The 12,176-nt window shown below is 43.6% G+C and overlaps 1 pseudogene across 1 annotated transcript; it reads right to left on the reverse strand.

The window, feature by feature from the left end:
* Positions 1-1,913: 1,913 nt before the first annotated feature.
* Positions 1,914-2,633, reverse strand: LOC310794751 (derlin-2 pseudogene; annotated as a pseudogene). Its single transcript has one exon. The product of its transcript is annotated as a derlin-2 pseudogene (transcript).
* Positions 2,634-12,176: the final 9,543 nt, after the last annotated feature.

Genomic DNA, 12,176 nt, shown 5'->3' on the forward strand with positions numbered 1-12,176 from the left:
CTGAGACCAGCAGCTCTATCACTCTGTTGGTTGATTGGTCCACAAAAAGAAAATTTGCATATCTGGTTGCAGCTACTGCGAATAGTGCTTGTTTTATTTTTATTTGACATTTATTCTTTAAACAAGCGCAAATTCTCTCTAGACCGAATCAATGTTTGTTTACAATAACGTCCGGGTAGACAACGCCTGTGTCACGTACATACAATTTAACGGGTGCGGAACAACAGATAAATAATGTCTAAAATGCAGGTTTGATGCTTCATACCTCATTAATTAACAACACTTTCACTAACATTAGTTTGGAGACCTAATTTACCTATGGCCACAGAATAAAAACAATTACAGCTTGAGATCACCCAAAACTAGCAGTTAGTCCGACTGGCGGAGAGATGTCCCGTTGGGTAGATTTGGTTTATCAACACAGTACATAAAACTAGAAATACCACATTGCGGTTGTACACCCCCACCAACAAGTCAGCAGTCTACATTCATGTCTGTCCAGACTCATATAAGCACCACGAAGCCCACAGCGCAGTGGTGTGGCCCTTCAGTCTTATGGCATTGCATTCAGTCTTATGCAATGTTTTGGAGTATACTGTACCTCAACAACATGGCTAACGGCTTTCAACATGGAAAATGGTCCAACCCCTACCCCAAAGCCACCCACATCCAACCACCCTTCGAACCCCGACTCTCTACGACCTTCCTATCCCTAGCTATGGCCCCTTTTACCTAGCCCCGCCCCCTTGATGGACCAGATGGACATGCGACCACAGTGACCTTTGTCTAGGGCTGGGTATCAAACTTTGATACTTTTTTGGCACCGAATCAATTGCTTTGATACTATCGAAACATGCCTTGTCATTCTATATCAATTTTCGATACTAAAAGAGATGCATCATTGAGCCTGTAAACAGCACCATGCTTGGACCACGTTCTAATAATGGCTGTCACATAGAGGCAAAACAAATTGAGAAGTGTCATTGAGCCTATAAGTATGCAACATGCTTGCACCACGCTGTTGATTGGCTGTAATGTATCTACATTACAGCCATGGGTATGTCATCAGTGAGACTCCCCCTGTATAAATAAAGGTTAAAAAAAAAAAAAAAAAAAAAAAACATATTGATGACTTCATCCACTATCTGGCTGCCTGGCAAAAATATTGCCAGGCAGCTGGCTGCCAGCCACTGATGATGTCATTTCTCCTCAGGGTTGTGAGTCTTCTTCTTCTTCTGTGGTGTTTTATGGCAAGTTGGGATCCTTTATGCTGCATTACCACCTCCTTCTGGATTCAACCATCCACCATTTCCCTACATTTTGTCCTTCTGGTCCTCTTAGGTCTGAGCCGTCGAACGAGGGAGGTCAACGTGCTGGCACGAGGTCCAGAACATGGAGGTCAAATAGGAGAGCAAGGCGGCTGGAGGGAGGAACATTGAGGAGGGGGCGGACCCCCGAGTCTGGAATTTGTGTAATATTCTGTGAGGGAGCAATGTGTGGCAAAGCATCCAGTCTGTCGGAAAGCCATTAGAAGAAGAAGCTTCCTTCCAACCTTCAGACAGAGCCAGATGTAGGGTGGCAGCCAGCTGCCTGGCAAAAAGTGAACGAAAAAAATAAAATAAAACAATGAAATAGAAACAAAACATTTGTCACCTGAAAGTCCCAGGTCTTCTGCTCTCAAGTAGTCAACAATCTGGCATCAAGAAGTTTCTGAAGGTGATGTAAGCTATTTACAAAGACAGATGGAGATCTCCCAATGAGGTCTGGTGGTTTGGCATTCTTAGTCCAGAACAAAACAAACAAGTCGGAAAGAAATACCATGTTCATCCCCTTCATCTCTCTCTCTCTCTCTCTCTCTCTGAGGGAATGTCCTTATAAGTGACCTAGCGATCTGGGAGTGGGGCGGGGATCGTTTAGCCCCCAAGGTTCTGTCCCTCCACCCACGCAAATCCAGGGTGCTCCTCGGGGAGGGGGTTGTAGTTGGTGTCCTCCTCTGGAGTGTCGAACAGCATCTTTATGATAGAGGGGGTCTTGAGCCACCTGGCACCACCTGGCTGGTTTGGGAACACATCCTCCAAGAAGAAGTACACATGACCAACAGTGATACCTAATAGATCCACAATGATGGAGTTGCCCAGCAACAGAGAGAATCCCATCAGCACCCAGGGCAGGAAGGGCGCCTGGAAGTTCAGCAGGCCGAAGAAGGCCATGCGAACGTTTGGGTTTCGGCGACTCCACACGTACACCAGCATGATAGTGAAGGCTGGGCCCAGGAACACCAAACTCACAAAAGTGCCAAATATAGTTATCAGAAGCCCACCGAAAAGGAACATGAAGACAAAGTCAGCGGTGCGTCCCCTGAAAGAGCCCTCCTCCAGCATACGACAGTATCGGTACAAAAAAATCATATGGAACAGGAAGTTAAAGCCGACTGGGCCAAAAAACAGAAAGTTGGTTATTAGCCGCCATACCTGGTAATTCGTCAGAATCAAATCAGGGTTGAAGTACAGTTGAAAAGGTGTGATGAGCTCTAGTTGCACTGTAGCGGTTGTGAGGACACAGGCAGTGGTATATGCCCTAGTTACAACAGGAATCTGTAAGTACTCCTGCTGTAAAGTCTGGTAAACCATTTTGGATAGACCCAGGTCACCCCAAAAACGATGTCATATAACTGACACTGATGATGTCATGAATCTCATGATGTCACAGCCAGTGATGAGGTCATAAATCCCTGATGATGTCATACAGTTCTAGAAGGCTCGGCGTGCTGGCCAGGTCACCACTATAGTGATGTCATAGAGGCTCCGCTCACACTGTGTGACTGGGAGGTGATGTGTGGGAAGAGGCTCCACCCACAGTGTGATTGACATTGTGAAGGGCTGTGTGCAGTGTGTATTGGGCTTTTATTGTGAAGGGCTGTTTGGAGTGTGTTCGCTATGAACTAACTTGCAACTCAATTGTGATGTCATCAGTGATGTCAGTGATGTCACTTGAGCAATTGTGATGTCATCAGTTATGTCACCAGTGATGTCACTTGAGCAATTGTGATGTCATCAGTGATGTCACCAGTGATGTCACTTGAGAAATTGTGATGTCATCAGTGATGTCATCATCACTACTATAATTGGCCAATAATTACTCTGTTTGTCTGTCCAGAGTAGCAAGGCACGCCGTTGCACCCCGATTGCCTCCAAAATTGGCCAACACTGTTCAGGAGTCTGGCATGAGTTTGGTGCGACTATAAAATAAACAAGTGCAAATTCGCAATAATGAGATAATTGCAGGGATGCACGATATGGATTTTTAGAGCCGATACGATAACCGATAAATATATTCTTCTTGGCCGATAACCGATACGATATAACCGATAATTATAATAATAAAAATAGATATATATTTTTTTTTTAGTTTTTAACCTGTATTTTATGCACACCTGGGGTTAAAAAAGGGTTAGAGTAGATGTATGGATGTAGTGAGCATAGCTCTGACCTAACCAAATCTAACTGACATCACTGTGAACGCAAAACAAAGAAAACTTCTGATATAATATGATTGTTTTAATAAAGTGTATCACTCAATTATAGTCAATACAAAAATAAAGGCTTTTATAGAACGGAAAGCCAAGCTGCTTAGTCTGCAGATAAAACACAATGACAAAAGGCATAGTAATTTAGACTCTTATTGTCATACTGATCTGTTCAAATTTTGCATTGGTTCCAGTTCTCAGTGAATTGTAGCCTGGGCCTAATGAATGGGGCAGACACTATAAACCATCTGTGTCGTTTCACTTTTTACTGAAAAATGCTGCCACCAGATTAAATAAAAGGCACTATCTAATGTTGACTGACTGATGCTTTTTATGTCGCCTAATGTGCGCGACTGCTCCTTTGTTTTCATTATTGGCTCTGTCCCGCAGCTAACGCTAACTAGCGCGGTTAGCTTAATGTTAGCGAGTGTTTTTTTGGAGTTAAATACACAATCCCTGGATGTTTCATTTCGGGTAAAGGGGTTTCCATTAGTTTCTATAAGTTTACGCCAGCACTGTGTATTAAGTGCTTTTGCGGGGCTGTTTGATCACAAGCCACAGACTGTAAATGTCACAGTTTGTCTGCCAAGTGGACGAGCCTGCAGGGTAGGCCCGCTACGACTGAGCTAATGCTAACAAAACTCGCTAACAAAAACAACAAACATCCGCTGCATCATCGCCAGCTTTGGTTTAACGTAATGCCAGCTTAGAGGTTTCCCCTCCTCTCGGAACCTGTGTGGGACATGGATTGCAAATTACAGTAGCTTTCTGATCATTCTGAAACTGAAAAACAGCAACACACTGGCAGCAGCCATGTTTGCGTCGCAGCTGTGATGTCACGAATGTGCGACAACAAAAAGCTCCGCTTCCGAGGCAAAAAAAAAACAGGATTATTATTGGATAATTTATCGGAAAAAGGCCATTATCGGAATAATAAATAATAACGCAAAATGGCCATATCGGCCGATAATTTATCGGTCCGATAATTATCGTGCATCCCTAGATAATTAACTAACCTGCCTTATTTAGTCAAAACCTGTAGTCAGACCCTACCAGTATTTGGGAGCTGCATCTATATGGGACTCGGCTTATTGAAGTTTTACATGTACGTTAGTAATCCTTATCACTGGTCTAAATTAATGCAGCACTTTGAAACTTGCTCATGAACTGAATTATTGTGTATGGCCAAATTGTTTTGATTGATGCCAAAGGTGATGACCTTTGGCATCAACAACATCTTGAGCAAACCCAGGAATACACTTATTTTAACTTTATTAACTTTCTACATTATCTTGTTACCTGAACTCTGCTGGTCTGTCTCCTCTAATCTGAGACTGATCCTCCTGCCTCCATATGGCTCTAAATAGAGCAGTGCAACTATTCTGAAGTGATGGCTGTATAGACTTTTTAAATTACTATTCAGATGAACTCAAAGATAATATGTTTCCGCTTGCCCCGCCCCCCGACAAAATGTCATTAGACTGTGTTGCTTTCTTTTTCCTGTTCAAAGTTCATAGCAGTGTCATGCAAACAATATACAACTGTAGAGCAAAGTCACACACCACTGCTGTAAGAATTAACTAGGGCCTTGATTACTTGGCTTTGGAAGCTGACAGTCGTTATACTTGAAGTGCTTTTTCCCTCAACGCCTCTGAGTCTGTTTTTGTGTGTGAAACCACTTGTTGTACCTTTCCTGTTTTCATTGAATTTTAATGAAACCAAGATGTTCTGTCTGTGACTCAGCTGGAACCAACCCTCGCCTGTTACCAGGGGCGTCATGCAAGCCAACAATCTGAGGGGGCGAACTCCGCCACAGCGCCACCAAAAATTTTTTGGGGGGTTGGAAGCCAGATTTAGAGGAATATCTCATTTTAAATTAACAGACTGAGCAGGTGTAACCATAAGGCAGATTCATGGATTTATGTAAGTTACTGCATAGCACTGTAACCTGACGCTGGTTCTCAGCAAAAAGGGTAACTTATTTTCACATGAATTCCAACCATAACACAATGACAGAATGTATGATAATTCTGGTCATGGGTTTCATTACACTTTCTGTAATAAAACATCTAAAATTGTGACGAGCCTCCCACTCTCCTGGCCCTGTCTTGCAGGAGTCTGGGCCCCGTTCCAATACCCATACTTCCATACTATTTAGTAGGCAAAAAAAGATTTAGTATGTCCCAATACATAGTATGTCAGATGCAGTATGCCAAGAGTACCAGGATGTTGTACTACATCAGCTCCTATTTCGGAGTATGCATCGATGCATGCTGCTTCAGCCAAACTTCCCCACAATCCTTTGCGCAGCAGGAAGTTATGTCTTCTTCTTCTTCTTCTAATGTGTTATGGCGGTTGGCAAACAACTTTTTGTGCATTACCGCCACCTACTGGAGTTACGTCGCACTGACTGAGCTGCGTGTTCATGAATGAGATAATTAACTTTAAGAAAGCCTTGAAATATGTTAAAACCAAACAAGCATGGTGTGTACCAAAACATGCATATCTTGATTCCTGTTTAGATCTCTGACTTAATGTTTTTGCTTTATTTATTTTATTTTGTTTATTTGATTGTCTGTTCCAATTTTGTAAATGTTTAGTCTGAATTTTTTGTATAATGTACTGTTTGTTACTGCCAGACTTTGTTTATTGAATAAAAAAAAAAAAAAAAAAAAAAAAACCTCAAATGTGGCGCTGCGGACGTCGGCGGAAGTGAGCAAGAGGTCGGAGTTCAGGAAGCTCACGTGACGACAGATGTAGTGTGTCCCAATAGTATGTATTTTGCATGCATGCTGCACACTACAATCCATACTTTGTGAGGGCAGCGGCAGTACATACTACAAGAAAGAAGTACAAGTATGGGTATTGGAACGGGGCCCTTGGAGTCAGAAGCCCAATCTCAATGTCCGCACTCACAGACTCATGGACTTTGAGGCGCATGAGGTGTGCGAGGTGGCTGGAGCGGGTATATATACTTGTTTGCAAAATAATCTATTATACTGTCGCTGTTACAATCATTTGCAAACTGAAACAAATAAAAAATATTGTAAACAAAAAATTGAAATCACCTCATTCAATGGAAAGGAATTGCTTCAAAATGTCCCCATTCGATGGGGTGGAGTTGTACAATCTCTACAACCCAGTTTCTCTGGGTTGTAGAGATTACTTGCAAAACCCCATTCAATGGACAGCTCTACAACCCAGTTTCTCTGGGTTGTAGAGATTACTTGCAAAACCCCATTCAATGGATAAACCTGGGGTCTCCGAGGCCTGGGTGGGCCGCAGGACCCTGTGGAGGTCCTGGGGTCGCTTCGGGGGGTCTGCGGGCCGAACGGAAGGTCTGGGGGCCGAACGGAGGGTTCGAGACCCTCAGGGGTCATCTCTGGAGACCCCTCCATGCCTCTCCCATGCCCCATGCCTAATCCTAACCCAGACCCTAACCTCTCCCAGCCCCATGCCTAAACCTAACCTCTCCCACCCGTAACCCTGAACCTAACCTCTCCCACCCCCCATGCCTAACCCTAACCCTAACCCTAACCCACCATGCCTAAACCTAACCTCTCCCACCCCCATGCCTAAACCTAACCTCTCCCACCCCTAACCCTAACCCACCCCCCATGCCTAAACCTAACCTCTCCCACCCCTAACCCTAAACCTAACCTCTCCCACCCCCCATGCCTAAACCTAACCTCTCCCACCCCCATGCCTAAACCTAACCTCTCCCACCCCTAACCCTAACCTCTCCCATCCCCCATGCCTAAACCTAAGGACACAGGGGTCCAAGCAGACCCTCCCCATGCCTGCAGAGGTGGGCAGGGTGGTTGAGAGAAGAGCCAATGGAGAATCCTATCCATTAAATGAGGTTTTGCAAGTAATCTGTACAACCCCTGAATCCTACCCATTAACACGTTAAGTGCCATAGCCGAGATAATTCGTCTTACATAATCCAACGCTTGAGTGCCAGAGCCGAAATAACTCGTCTTACATAAACTTTTTTTTTTTTTGACGGTGGGACATCAATCAACAACTTTTACATCTTCGAGATCACTATTGGAGCAAGAGAATGTGTATAATCTATTTTACCGACCCACTAAGTGTTGACAGTGCTCCCCCAGACGAGCGAAATCAAAGAAAAAACTGCCGCGGGGAGCAAGCCATTCAAGGAAATGGTGAGGCGATTTTACAGTAATCCATTCCACACTTGTCTTGCCCGAGAGCGGCCGCGCAGGCAGCCGCACACAGAGAGCGGAGAGCGATTTGCAAAATAGATTATAGGTGAAACACACTTTGAAACACCTCAGAAAGGCCAGAATCAACATCTGCCCATCGCCCACGCATTCCCCGGCCCATCTTGACTCGCACAAGGAGCGTCCGCACGCAGGCAAGCAGGCAGGCAGGCACGCAGACAGGCAGGCAGGCAGCAGCAACGCGCTTCTGACACGCCCGCTGTAGAGCCAGGAGGAAGGAGGAGAAGACACACGGAGGGAGGAGTTTGAATGAGAGGGGTGTTTCCTGTTGTTATGGAGGAAATTACTGTTCAAAACTATTGTTTAGAATGTCTGACGGTCTTACTGATGCCAAAAATGAATGGTTAAAGTGACTGTTCTGTCGAATTTCACAAAAAGCCATTTATCTCTGAATAAATTTCCAGACGCTGAAACCATGCTGTACTCAACGGCTAATATCTACATAACTACTAACTCTGCAAACTAACTCTTTTAGACAGAGAAAGCACACATTCTATTAGTTATTTTTAGATGATTGGTGTTCATGAATTCTTAACAGAAAATAATCCTCGGCTCTTGTAAAATGAGCCAGAATCCTCAAAAAAAAACCTGGCACAACTTACCTACAGGATGAAAAAATGGCTGGCACTCAATGTGTTAAATGGGGTTTTGCAAGTAATCTCTACAACCCCAGGGAAACTGGGTTGTAGAGATTGTACAACTCCTCTCCATTCGATGGGGGCATATGAATGCAATTCCTTTCCATTGAATGAGGTGATTCATAGTAGATCGGGTGAAATCCCAACCCCACAAAGCTGAGAAACATGGCTGCACTTGTTGTTGGTGTTGTCAGGGTAACGTGAGAGCGCTGTCCCATTCCTCTTTATACCATTTTGAGCCCTTGCAGCCTCTCCCACTCAATCACTTACCAGCTGATGTCAATTAAGTCTGGGAGGGCTCAGGGCTCAGTTCTTAGGGGGGACACTGAGATTGGGCCAGACTGATTGGGTGCACCTGGCCCCGCTGCACTCATTGGGCTTATGAAGACTTTCAGACCATCTATCCCTTTTGTTCCGTTTGTTTGTTTAATGTATTTTGTGTTGTCTAGTTCAAGTTCAAGTTCAAGTAGTTTATTTGTCATATGTATCATACAATGTATAAATACAATGAAATTCTTTATGCTCTGAGCACCCTCAGCCTTACACACACAAGGACATGGTCGCAAAGACCGACAGAAAAAGGGTGTAGACCTACATAACTATGTAGGCTAGACCTACATAACTATGTAGGCTACACGTGATAGACATGTCTGTACACAGTGCGTGTAGACATAACACAAACCACGATACAGTACAATACAATACTGTCTAGTTATTTTCCCTTAGTTTTAGTTAATCAATTATTGTTTTAACTTTTTCTTTGCTGTACTGTATGACTGATTTGTTACATAACATGAGGGGAGTCATACACCAAATTAAAAGAAATAAATTATTAACTGAAACTAAGGGAAAATAACTAGACAACAAAAATTAAAAAATGTAGAAATAAAATATTGGGGGAAAATAGACAACACAAACTACATTAAACAAACAGAACAAAAGGTGCATCGGTGAGGAGGGAGAGAGACTGAATGGTCTGAAGATCTTCTTAAGCCCAATGAGTGCACAGGGCCCAGGTGCACCCAATCAGCCTAATGACCCCAACACCAGGCTCCTGCAAGACAGGGAGAGTGGGAGGCTCGTCACAAAAGTTAAAATTTTATCAAATGGGGACCCTGGCACAAAATCTTATCATATGGGGGTTCTGGTATTTGTGTCAGTTTCGGGGTCCTTGATGTGAAAACGTTTGAGAACCACTGGCATAGCAGACAAGTGTTTTACAACCTTGCCTAGATGGATTGATAGAGGGGAAATAAAATACTTGCAATTTCGGTTAGAGTATCAGGAGTAACCTATTGGTGCACAGCCAGTGAATGAGGACTGTTTACAATGATGTGGTTTGTCTGTGTGACTGTGATTTAAAAAAGGAGGTTCTCATCTTTGAGAGCTAAAGTAATAAAACACAGCAGTTCATCAAAATGATGTCTGTCACTTTTATGAGGTGTGAGTAATTTTCTACCCGCCATGTGAGAATATTGGGAATATGTTTGGCACCACAATGGAAGGTGGAAACACACTGACCACACCTCTCTCTCCATTTGTGCGGTCATCTCTCCCCTCCATTGCAGACTACAGAGAGGACAGACACTGCAAAACCACGCAAACTTGGATGTGATTATGTGAAATATGTGGAAGGAATGGGTGCAGACTCTAGAGTAAACCTACACTGATCCAAGAGCAACTGAATGATCCTTTGGCCTTTTTAGAGCTAAAGTATCCATCCAGATCCAGACAGTCAGACAGAAGTTCTGGATCAACTAACTGGCCTCCTACGCTCTCATTCCCTGCAGTACATTGGCTGCAATATTACCGGTGGGTTGGTTAGAGATTGCCACAACAAAAAAAAGCATTTGATTTCATCGAAATCCAAATGACATTGGAACGACTTCGGCACCTTTGAAAGTTTTGGAGCGTTCCCGGCAGTTTGGAAGGCTGCATGAGAACGCTGGAGAATGGTTTGACCGCATCTCATCCGTTCCATGTGAAGCTGGTCTGCCATTGACCACAGATGAATTAACAAAAGTCTGCAGAGAACAGATGTTGGGCGACACCTACAGCCAGGCCAAGTGGCTCCACCAACTCTCTCTTCGCCTCTCCCTCTTTCCCTCTTGTTTCGCCTCCTTCTGTTCCGCCCTTCCTCTTATGCAGCGTCTCTCTCCTCTCTCTTCTTCACTAGGCTATGTTTTGAGGCGGGCCTTCACATGTGTCTTGCACATTACAGGTGCTCACAAGTTCTCTCCATCTCCCGACGAGTGTTCTCCTGTGGTCCCGTACAAACTGTTCCGAACACCTGAAATGTAATCCCATGGAATAAGAGCGGATCCTGCCAGCTGTGGCTCTGATCCGATTTCCATCCCAACCACTGCTGCATTCCGAGCAATAGGAGAAATATACAATATGCTTCGATAGTTCCGGCCTGATGTCACAGATGGATCAGGAGTTAACAACAAGCATTCCATATTGAATAATAACACGGGAAATGATTAATCTGGCTCCTAAATCAAAATACACAAACGTTATTTCATTCCTCAACAGTGCTATAAAGAACAAACCATGGAATGTGAATGATTGTACAGTACTTGAAGAAGCGCCAAGTAACAAAGACAGGTGACGCATAAAGAACAAATGTGCCACTGTGTGCTTTTATTTGGATTTCTCCAATTCAGTCGCATAACGTTCTGTAACAAGCTTACAGGGCTTCCACGATAGCCTATAGACCAAATCACCGTGACGTCACCATGTAAACAAATTTACTTCCGGGTACCACTTGGGGAAGGCGGCAGGTTTAAATGTGCGTGTTGTCAAATAAATGCTGTCAAACCCTCTCGTTGTTTTCGGCCGACTACTTTCAATTTAAATGGTTAAACGGTTGGTAAACATGCTTGTCCGACGTATCTAGCCTTTCTTCTGTGTTTGTTTTATGTAGTGTTAGCTAGCTAATAACGTTTGTTTGTCTGTCAAACTCGCTGTTTTTTTGCAGACTCGTTAACGTTTACAGACAGAGCTACTGACGCCACGTTAATTTAATTTAGCTTCAAGTCTACTCTGGTCTGGTCCAACAGGTAAATTAGCTAGTCTGGTCTCCACTAACGTTAGTGAAAGTGTTGTTATGAATGATATTAAACAACAACACAACACGGACGAACCATTTTTGTCTTCTTTGTCTGTTTTTGTCTTCAACACGTCAGTTTGTGCCGTCCACCGCCATTATAATGTGTGGACCTCAGGGGTACCCGGAAGTAAGTGTAAACATCCCCGCTGATTTGGTCTATAGAGCTCAACAGTCACGTGACATTTCTTGCCTCGGAAATGAGTTTGGTATTTTCATTTGACCTACTTCGTGAGTGACCATAAAACATTTCACTTGGAGCAAAGACAAACTATAAAGACGGGGTGAAAAAAATCTAAAATTAGTTTTTCCCCCCAATGTTATTATTTATTTTTACTCCAACTGAAATGTTTTACGGTCACTCATGATTCAGTAGGTAACGGGTTGGCTTGGTTCCAGCCTTAAAACTCATTATATAAGGGTTTTTCGAAATGTCTATGGAGAAAATGACTGGGAAACTCACTTCCGGGGCAAAAGATGTCACGTGACTGTTCAGCTCTATACTCTATTCACCTTATTCTTTGCCCATACAAGGACGCTTCTGCATGACGTCATTTTGTAATCGTCTTTCCAGTTTTAGACACGGAAGTAGATTACCTACTGTAGTAATTTTTCGACTTGCCAAAAAGCTGTTTTCAAGCAAAAAACAAAACAAA

Source organism: Poromitra crassiceps (assembly GCF_964638095.1).
Source record: "Poromitra crassiceps genome assembly, chromosome: 2".
Classification (NCBI taxonomy): Eukaryota; Metazoa; Chordata; class Actinopteri; order Beryciformes; family Melamphaidae; genus Poromitra; species Poromitra crassiceps.